The following is an 11,658-nucleotide window of genomic DNA, read 5'->3' as shown; positions in this document are numbered from 1 at the left end:
AAAATTGCCCCCGAGCCCATCACTAGTTGCGGGGATGAGGGTGTAATTGGAAACTAATGATGAAGACCGAATTAGATGATAAAGATGAATGAAATGATTTTTAGTGGGGTAGCGTCCCACATAAAAAGAATTAAAATAATAATAATAATAATAGTCAGTTTCAGTCGCTCTCACACCGGTTCACAGTTGTGGGAACTGACTGACCCTAATTATGTGTGGAAAATCAGATGAGGTTCCACTGACAAACCAGCACACAACTGAATAAAAGGTCATCGTTGCCGACCCTTTTACATCTCACAGTTTTTGGACATAACTCTTAAAATCTCAACGCTCACATCTTTAACGTCTATATTGTTCAAATATGAATTCTTATAAAATAATAATAATTTATTTATTATGGAGTCTACTTAATTTTGTTTGCTTTATGCTTATCTCTCCATAATATTTCGACAATATATATTATATTTTTATATTTATAAATATTTTCTCATCAACATAATATTTAAATTCTAAATTTTTTTGACAAAATTTAAAATCTAAACTTGAATTCATTTATCAGAGCATACATTCATACTTCTTCTTAGAAGTTTATTAGGTCGAAATGCTTCCTTAGATAAACTTCCTAGGCGTGACAAAAAAGGTACAATTAACTGTAGGTGGGAAACCTTTAGGTGAACAAAAATCAACACGTCAGTCTTGTTTCAAGGTGAAATAAATCAGGACAGAAGTATGATTTTAATTTGGGAGATAAATTTTAAAATATAAAATTTTAATAGAGAGAACTTAAATTTCTAAAAATTTAAAGGATGAAATAAAATTTTAATAGAAATATATAAAAAAATTAAAATATATAAAATTTTAAATTTTTAGGGACAATCGCTCACCAGCTCTTAGGTACATAGCAACAAATGATTAAATGATTAGTGTATGAATCATAATGAGAAAAAAAGTTTTACTTGAGTTTATTTTTATTTTTATTTGAATATTAAATTTAATTATATATCTTAATATTAATAAAAATATATATCGTAATGACTGATTTTGTTTTATATATAATTATATTCGAAAATATACTTTAAAAAAATATAGTGCCTTAATTCTCATACACAATATCTAATTATAGATTTTCTAGGACGATCAACAATAATCACGCCATGTATTGATATAGTATCCAATAATAATAAGTTTCTTCTAGAATGCAATAGGTTTTAGAAACTTGTATAAATTTGTTCAACTAATCTACTAGTCCACTCACATATTGGCGAGCTATTATCGAAAGTGGCTTCCTAACAATAGAATATTGTTCAACAATGGCTTAATATAAAAGTAAGTGTTTAAATTATATCTCAATAAATATTTTAGTCTTTAAAAAAAAATTCGTTTAAAATAGGTGGCTAAAATTTTATTCGTTACACTTTTATATGCATACCGTTAAAAAATTGTTAAGTGACACATGTACATTTATATTTTTTTATTTTTTAAAATAAAATATTATTTATAAATATTTTTTAAAAAATTTGAACGTGACATGTGTCACTTAAAGGTTCTTTTTTTAGTGATAGACACCTAAAAATGTAACTGAGAAAACTTTAAACACATATTTTTAACAAAAAAATCTTTAAGTACCAAAAATTAATTTTAAGTATAATTTAGGCCCTTATTTTTATATTTATCCTTTTAATAATATATAAGTTTATTATATAACAAGGTATGATTCTTTGTTTTTGGTAATACAAATCCAAACAGTAGCTACATTACGCCGAAGTCTGCTGCTCTCGAAGGACCAACCCTACCAATTCCATCGGGGGCCCATGAACACCTGTATTCCCACAGGAGCACCACGGCTCATCGCCGCCAGTCCATCTGCATTACTGTTCTCATCCCGGCTGATATGTCGGATTTTAATATTCCAATCTTGAACCCAGAGTTCAAGAATCATGCTAATTAAGGCGCTCCCTGCTAATGCACCGGAAATATTGTTGCAAATTCTGTAAACCTCCATATTATCTGTTTCAACTTCTGTTATAATATCCGAATGATGATTATCGATAAACAAATAAACACGATCGAAAAGGAAAAATAAAGAACATCAGGATTTACGTGAAAAACTCAAGGGAAAAACGACGAGCAGGGGATAAGAATTTTACTAATATGAAGGAAGAAAATAGAAAAGATTTTGGTGAAAGATTTTTTTTATTTATATCCCTGACCCTTAGTATCTATTTATAGAGATAATATTTGATTACAAATAAAACTAAATAAAGTAGAAATCAATTTAATAAAGTTTTCTACTTTTAACTAAACTGGGTTTCCTGAATTCTCAATATTTATATATTAATTAATTTGTGCCACTTTGAATTTATGTCAAACTCTAACAAATCCTCACATTGACACGAATTCTGAAAGTGCAAAGGTTTCGAGACAAAACACTCAAATTCGATGTGACACTCAAACTCAACAAAAAACAATTCTTCACTTCAACGAACAAGTTATCCACCTCTTCCACAAGACCCCTCAAAGGGGTAATCTTCAGTAACGGACACCAATCAAGTCTAAGTTTTTCTAGGCTTGGATTTAGTCTTAACATCGGCATGGTTATCATAAGTGCCAACTTTGCTCACAAATGTTTCACCACGAGCAATATCATGCACAACACGATCCCGATCATTAATGATAGTTCTATCTTCAAATTCATTATGTTCACGAAATTGAACTATTTTCTGTTTCACATAACCGTTCTGCCCACAATTATTTTGTTCAACAACGTTATTTGACACGGTGGATGAAACTCCAACTGCATTATCTAAAACTGTTGAACCCTGTAGAACATAAAAATTGGTAGTATTTGTCTTCCCTTTCAACACAACAAGAGAGTTTTTGCAATTTTTCATAGCTCCACCTTCACTGGAGAATTTGTACCTTTTGAATCTAGAGTAACTAGTGAAATTAGATTTCTACTCAAATCTGGAACATGTCTCACATTACCAAGTGCTCGAACAATCCCATCAATATCTTAATCTTGATTGTGCTAATACCTGCGACTTTACAAGAGACATATTTCCAAAAATACATCATCTGTAGATACATCTTCATACGTTGCAAACTAGTCACAATTAGGACTCATATGAAAACTACTACCAGAGTCAAGTATTCACTCATCACTTGTTATAAAGTTGTCGTTAGCCGCAACTAGGAGTTTTTCGTCATCGTACTCCTGTACTATACCGACCTCACCAGATTTCTCAGAGTTTTACTCTTCAACTTCTCTTTTGATTTTATTTTGCAACTTGTAACACTCCGATTTAACACACATTTCTTTTTACAATAGTGACAAGTTTTACCTCCCTCTGCCTGATGGTTGTTCTTCGATTGGTGGAGGAGCGACGCTAAGGGAAAGGGTGAAAGGTTAGGGTTTAAACCCTAATCCCTAGAGCGATTTGGACCGTTGAATGGGTCCAGATCCAAGGGCTGAGATTGAGGCGGTTGTTGATGCTAGGGAAAAACTCTACTCGGGTCGGTTCGGGTCCTTCTCCGGGTTGAGTCTGGATCTGGGTCTGCTTTGTAACTTGGTGGGCTGCTGAGTGTTGGTCTTGGACTGCAGGGCTGGGTAGGGTTTGTTAGATTGGTTTTGGATCTGTAAATAAAATAAAAATGATAAATTGTATATGTGTAATAAAATAATGTGTAATAATGAAATGTGTATACATATATACTATAATATATGCATATTAATATAAATACAATGTATATGTATGCACAATATATAATGTAAGTAACATCATAAATATGCAATATGTATATACCATAATATACGTATATCATATACTATAAATAAGTCACATAATAAATATGAACAAATTATGTAATATCGGACGAAAATGTGTGGCTACACACCTCAATTCCTTCATAAATTGCACATCAGACGATAGGTTGTTCTCACCACAATCACCCATAGGAGTATCCCCATCCACGATACCAACCTGAGCCCCTTTACCAAGGATCAAGTTAAGCGCCATCGGAGCGACCACTTCAGTTCCGGCGTCAGGCGGTCTTCCTCCTTGATTCTCGGACGATTTAATTGCTTATTGTTGGCAGAATTATGGGTGGAGTTAAGAGCGGAAAAAAGGGAGGGTTGATCATTTTGTTCTGATACATGCTTGTATTTTTTTGGTATGATTCTTTATTTTAAATCAATATATAAATATAAAAAATTCGAAACCGAATAATCAATTAAATTGTGACACGTAATATTTAATAATATTAGAATTTTAATTGATTAATGATGTATTGACAGTTTAATTAATAGTTGGAGTGATATGTCAATACTAATATTTAATTTAAATATATACATCTAGAACCAAAAAAAATAATAAATTTTAAATTTTTTAAAAAAACATCAATTTAAATACTAATGTGTATGATGAATCATATAAAGAGAAAATAAGAAGGTGGAATGAAATGGTTAATATTACATGTTCAACATATTTTATTGTACGTGCCATTATTGATTTTTGTATTGAAATGGATGCAATACTTCGTTTAAATACCATGGGTATTTAGCATAATTTGACTTTTATTTACTGGTTTCAACGAAATTAAAAAAATTAACTAAATTAAAATTTGATCTATTCATTTTATAATTATAACATGATACCGTATTCGTATTAAAAAGGATTTTAAAATTTGATTAAAAGTATAATAGATTTTAACAATTAATCAAATTGATTCCAAAATCTTTTGCTGACCTGTAAAAATTTGACCCGAATCCTTGTATCACGTGGCATAATAAGTTACTTAAAATATTTATTTCTAAATCAAGTGTATTCATGTAACGTATTAATCATTATTGATTATATTATAAATAATCACCTCAATGCACTTCCAATTTATACTTTTAACCCAAGTTTAGATTTCGTTGTCAAGGATAGGGGTGTCTTTTCCACTTCAAGATATATTTATTTATATATCACTATCATGATTTGTGTGAAACTAAATAAATGTTTTACATATAAATTTTAGAGTAAACTATCCATGAGGTCATTAAACTATTGATTTGATTCTATTTTAATAATTAAAGTAATTTTTTATCATTTAAGTTACTAAACTTTCAATTTGATTTCAATCTAACCATCAACTGTTACTTGTTAATAGAATTATTGACATGGTAGTTAAAAAAATTTGTATAATAATATATTTGGTCTCCATCTTATACATTTTATCAATTTAGTTATAGTTAAGATAATAACATATTTGATCTTTATTATTTATATATTCTATCAATTTGATCGAACTTTTAATTATAATAATTAATAAATTTAATCTCGTCATTATATTATGGTGAAAATTAAGAAAGAAAAAAATAGGAATAAATAGACTAGAGCTTGCGAAAGGGGGTTTAGAAGCACATAATCATTTAATTAAGTCCAATATTTTGATTTATAATTGATAATATTTTGTGTATAATTTATTGTATTGGTGTGTATACGTTGTTAATTATTAAAAAAAATTAAACAAATATTACCTTATAATTACATAACATTATTAAAAAAATTGAAAAAGGGTGTTTTTATTGCAATATGGTTCCAAATACAAAACAAGACAAAACTATATGCCTCATTAAAAAAAATCTCTCAAATCCTAAATGGAAGAAAAACAATACCCATGGTTATATCGAAACAGAATCAATTCGGACGATTACATTATTAAAAAAATATTACTCCCTTCATCCCATATAAGTTGTCCCTTTTTTAATTTTTTTTGTCAAAATTTTCCAATTTTAACTCATTATTATTTAAAATTTATCATTGATAAAAATATAAAAAAAATATATTTTAGAAAATTTAATCAAGTAGGTTTGAAATATATATTTTTTAAAATTTATTTTTTAAAATATTTAATATAACTATGGTCAAATTTTAAAAAAAATTGACATTTAAAAAATCAATAAAGGACAAATTTAGTGGAACGGACGTAATATCTTATTGATGAAATTTAAAGAAAATAAAAATAGATCAAAAGGATTTAAACCCATGCCTAAAGGGACATAAGCACACTTTATCACTACTTTAAATTTAGGCTTAATACTAAAATAAGTGTCCAAACTATATCTAAATTCTTTAATAGGTGCCTAAACAATTTTTGACACATCCAAGTGCCTAACGTTACAAACGTTACCCATTTAGGTGCTTGGGCCATTAACGACATTAATTTTCCCTTTAAGTGGCACATGTCACAATCTGATGCTTTTAAAAATTTTATATAAAATTTAAAATTAAAATTATATATATATTTTTTAAAGAAAAACATAAACATTTTAAAATAACCCAAAAACTTTGAAAACTTTAATTTCAAACCCTAAACCCACGTCGACCATCACCCTTTACCGTTGACGAAGCTCCACCTGACCTCATCTCCCCTGACGACCAAACCTCAATGAAATCGTAACAGATCGACGACGAATCGACGTTTTATACCTTGTGAACCCTAGGATGAAAATCACGATCCCATGCGAACTCAACGACCAATCGACGACAAATACGATGGTGTATAACTAGGAGGATGACAGGGACTACGTCGACAGTGGTGGTCATGGATGAAAAGGGGGCGGGTTAAGAATAAGATTTTGGGATTTTAGGTATTTGGGGGCTTTTTATAATTTAATAAAAATTAGTGTTTTTTATAAATATAATAATATTAAAAAAATAAATATCAAAATCACCATATTATAACACGTGTCGCTTAACATAGAAAATTAACGTCGTTAACGGCCCAGACACCTAAATAGGTAACGTTTATAACGTTAGACACTTGGATGTGTCAAACAATAATTTAGGCACCTATTTTAGTAAGCCTAAATTTAATACTCAGTTATAGTTCATAATATAATATAATATAATAATATATATAATATAATAATATAATATATAATATAATATATATATATAATATACTAATATAATATATATAATTAATAAATATATAATAACACTATTGAAATATTATTTAATGAAAATTTTATTTTATTACTAATATACAATTATTGAATTTTTAATATTGACTAATTTATTTTAAACAATGTAATTACAATTTGTAGCATAAACATGACATAAAAACTTAAGATGTAAGTGTTACATTATCAGTCAAATATATCTAAAAAGTTAAAATTCTTTGTAAGTTACTTATTAAAATAATAATTATATTTTGCAATCGAACATGGTGTCCAAAACTCTTAATAATTTGGAGAGGAACTATCTTTTTGTAATTATTAACGAGTTGATGTTCAATTAACCATGAGACCAAACTTAATTAAGAATCGATTAATAAGTATAAATTTATAAACAAAAGTTAACATTTGAAAATCAACAAAACTTGAAAATAATAAGTAAGACTAATAATCAAATAAGATCATAATATTATTTATAAATAATAAAATAAAACTCTTATCAAGAATGGTTGTTGCTCAGAACTTTTGAACATAATTTATGAAAAATTGATTATTAATTCAAATAATAATACTTCGATATTAAATGATGTAAATTCAAATTTAAAGGAAATATCAATGGGGGCATTATGGACAAGTGCTTAATTCACTTAATGCCCATTAATTAAACATCTGTAGTCAAATCAGTATCAGCATTAAATATTCTTACCCGCAAAACAAGAATTTGGTTTGACTTTTAGGTGATGGTGATGATGTTAGATATTTTCGTTCTATGAGTCAGAATTTAAGACAACGTCTTATGATCAGTGAGACCCTACTGAGACCGACGTAAAAATTTATATTAAAATATATGTGTTTAAGAAATTATATTAAAAAATTTAAAAGATAAAATTATAAAAGTTAAGAGTACGAAATTAGATAATCAATAGAAGATGTAAGAATAAGATCTAAAATATAAGAGAATTGACGACAGTGCCTCCAACATCCCCTAGGTCCATCCTGTTGCTCATCCACTAAGATTAAAAATGAACATGTAAAATTTATATTCATACCTCTGAATTTTTAAAATTTTAAGGTAGGATAAATTTATAAAATTTTGAAAAAAAATATGAAATATATTATTTATAAAAATATAATAAAATTTTTAAAATATAAATTAAATTAAAATTTTAAGAAAGACCATTATCCCTAGCTACTTCCCTCTCCTCCATCTATAATCAAGACATATTCTAAACAATTCTATTTTATTTCTAAGTTGTTGCTTAAACTCAACATTTTCTTCTAAATTCATATTTAAATTTTATCAAGGTCATGGGTTATCTTTTACAACTTAAAATCAACTTATTGATTATGAAAATTTCAAATACATAAGTATGCATATTTTCAAATATGAATATAAAATTTAAACATATACTGATTAAACGTTTGAAAATGATTTTTTAAAAACTAAAATAAAACTTACTGCTAACACGTACATGCTTTTTTTGGATAAATTATATGTTTTTTGTTTTATTTAGCACGACGTTTTTAACCGTACTGTTACATAAATAATATGTGACTCACCTTACATTACACAAATAAAAAACTATCAATTAAAAATAATTTGAAAATATATAAATCTCGTAAATAATTTTAATTAGTGATATTTCAATGAAAAAAAAGGCCTTTAATTTGATCGTTACATAACTAGTGTCTTCGACATTATTGTTTTTTCACATCACCGGAAACTGTTTAAACGCGATCCAAAGGACCCTGAATGTAAGGTCAGATATCCGTTTCAACTGATGTTGGCAAATCGTACACACCAACGGCACAGCGAGAGGTCGAAAGAAAACAAACGGCAGGAGAGGACAGAAACGGCAACTTTCAAGGCCCCATTTGGAGTAATGATGGCTGCTCATCTGACGAAATCATCACCCTCGGCGCCACGCCTCGATCATGCATTCCTTTTTACCCACACCACATGCCACATGGACACCGGGCGACGCCTCTCCCTAATTATTAGTCCTTGCCTCACAACTCACAGCTCAAAGCAGATCTCTTACTAATAAAAACATCAGACTATGCTTTTTCACAGGGAAGTCAAAAAGTGCCCACTGCCAGGTGGATTTGTGACGAAATTCTTTTGTTTATTTAGGCACTTTCCGAAACTAATTTCCCATGCGGATCGTCAATTGCGTTGCGTTTGCGTATTTGAGTGTGAGCGCTGCCGTTGCGCTGGTTATCCGGCGCCCCGTGACCTTTGCGCTGGTTATCTACGGCCATATACGTATTTTGTTTCATTAATCTTTTAGTACTGACGGGCCCAAAGAAGCTACAAATGAACTTCGTGTTGTTGGGATACGGTGAAATCTTTAAAAGAAAATTTTAATTTTGTATAATTTAAATATATTTTTATATATTTTTATTCTTTAAAGTTTTACAATTTTATTTCTCTAAAATTTTAATATAAATTCTTAAATTTTATTTCTACTATAAAATCCTATGTTCATTTTTGGTTCGTTCCGCATGTTATGAATGAGGAAGCAGGCTCTCGAGCTATAGGAGCGGTCTCTCTTCGTTTCCAAGCACTCAGCTCCTTTGCAGCACCACACTTCATAATCACTTCATCAATGCTGCCTATGACTTTTGGGTTACTTTGAAAGTTGAGCCATGCCTACAAAATGGACCCCTTGTAATTTCTCGACACATCACATCTCTTGATCTCTGTCCCATGAAATGAGAAGAAAATAATATAATATAATATAATAACTTAACATAATAATAAGATTTTTATATGGAACCCAAATTGTTGATGCAGTGAAGTCGTAATAAAAAAGTAAATTAGTAGTCATAATTGCTATTTATGGTCCCATGAAAGTTTAGGTGTGTGAGATGGATCAGTGAAACGTGCTATGTAGTATATCAGAAATGATTCAAAGGTTAGAGGCTAGTTGCAAGCAGACCTAATCATTGTTTGGTTTGTTTATGGTTTAGCTAAATAGGGTCGGTGTGGTAGTGTTGTGGTCCTCCTCCGAAAGCTCAAATAGATTGTTTACTGCAAAAAGGACTGCATGTTAATGCAGTTTCTAGAGACCCAAGTACTGGGATCTTGTGCTTCTCAAAAGTTTTTGAGCCTTCAAACTTTTGATCTGCAAAAAGTGTCTCTATGTTCATAGAGTCTCACCATATTAGGGTAATCTATCAAATAAGATTTTTTTGGGTAGGGGGGGGGGCAAAGTGGAACATTTTGGCATCAAGTACGTTCAGAAGGTCATCGATGGTGGGTCGACAATTTGCAAGTAGAAGAATCAAAGTTTTTAAACTTTCGCTAAAAGAAATTAAACCAATAGGAGGAAGAGATAGAGTCAAAGTTTTTATGATGCATTTGACCTCATATTGTCTGCTAAAAGAGGCTATAAATATCTGTTACATCAAATATTACGACAGTTCCAAAGTAACTCAGAATTACATTTAAATATACATATGTATCATCTTCAAGCGGGGAGAACTCTGGAAATATAATAGTAATATTAAGAGGGATTAGGGCATCAATGGTAGATGATAATATCATGATGATTAATGTGGGAATGCGCCGCCCCAACAATGGGTCCACATCATCCCGGCAGCGCACTAAGAAGAATCATCAATGTTTCAGCGTTCAAACATTCAAACATATATATATATATATATCCCCATCGGCATCGGCATATATATATCGACATCGGCATCACATCACACATACATTGTAAAGAAGAATAAAAATACAGGTTGTCGGCAATGGAGAGCGTGCTGCATGAATCATATTCCCTAAACCCTGACCAACCCTCTTTTAATCATAATCAACTTGGTATAATAATAATAATCTATTTCACATTCTTCAGCTTTTTTTTTTTTCATTTTTCCATGCATGATCATGGCCCACCTACTTCAATTCCTTTTTATTCACAATCCAAGAAAATGAGTAAATCATCCTAGTGGGCTGCATAACCCGGGAATTGCCAATTTTTTGGGCCGAATTGTTTACCCCAAGAAGTAAATACTCGAAAGTGCCTCCCCCTTTACTAGTATTAGATAATTATAAAAGAATATATATTCAGTATTTTTTTTTAGTTTATGATAACGTACATGTTATACAGACGCAACTGATCGAATCCAATTAAAAATACAATGAATCAATAGACTTTTCTATGGCTAAGAACATGCCTAGTCCGCATCATTGGTCTTACTACGGCCATCGCATGAGTCAATATGGCGTCCGATATATAGTAGTTGAACCTCCCAATTTTGGTTCAACGGTCCCCTTAATGCAGCAACATCGGAAATACCTTGAAGAGCATTGGTTCATCGCTTCATAATCCGAATGATTTCATCAGTCTATGTCAAGCTCAACCTTCTTATAGATAATCTCTACTCCAAATGTGTACGAGGATATCGTGCGCTCAGCCATGATCACCGAGCAAGTCCCCTAACCACCACTCGCCTTGATTGCCCCTAAGCGCACCACCATCATATCGGTAGCGGATTTATTGTATATTCAGGTTGGGCAAGTATTCATTATGAAATTTGAATTTCCATTTAGTTATTTATTGATTGTAATCACCTAATTTTATTTGTGCTTATCAACATACAAAATTTTATGTTTATTAACACATATACTCACTCTCAAAATAATTTGAGAGTGAGTATCTAATCACTAAATCATACGACTCCATCAATATTTACTTTAATCAAACCAG

Source organism: Hibiscus syriacus, unplaced genomic scaffold (genome assembly GCF_006381635.1).
Source record: "Hibiscus syriacus cultivar Baekdansim isolate YM2019G1 unplaced genomic scaffold, ASM638163v2 tig00110458_pilon, whole genome shotgun sequence".
NCBI classification, from domain to species: domain Eukaryota; kingdom Viridiplantae; phylum Streptophyta; class Magnoliopsida; order Malvales; family Malvaceae; genus Hibiscus; species Hibiscus syriacus.
This window is presented reverse-complemented; position numbering follows the sequence as displayed.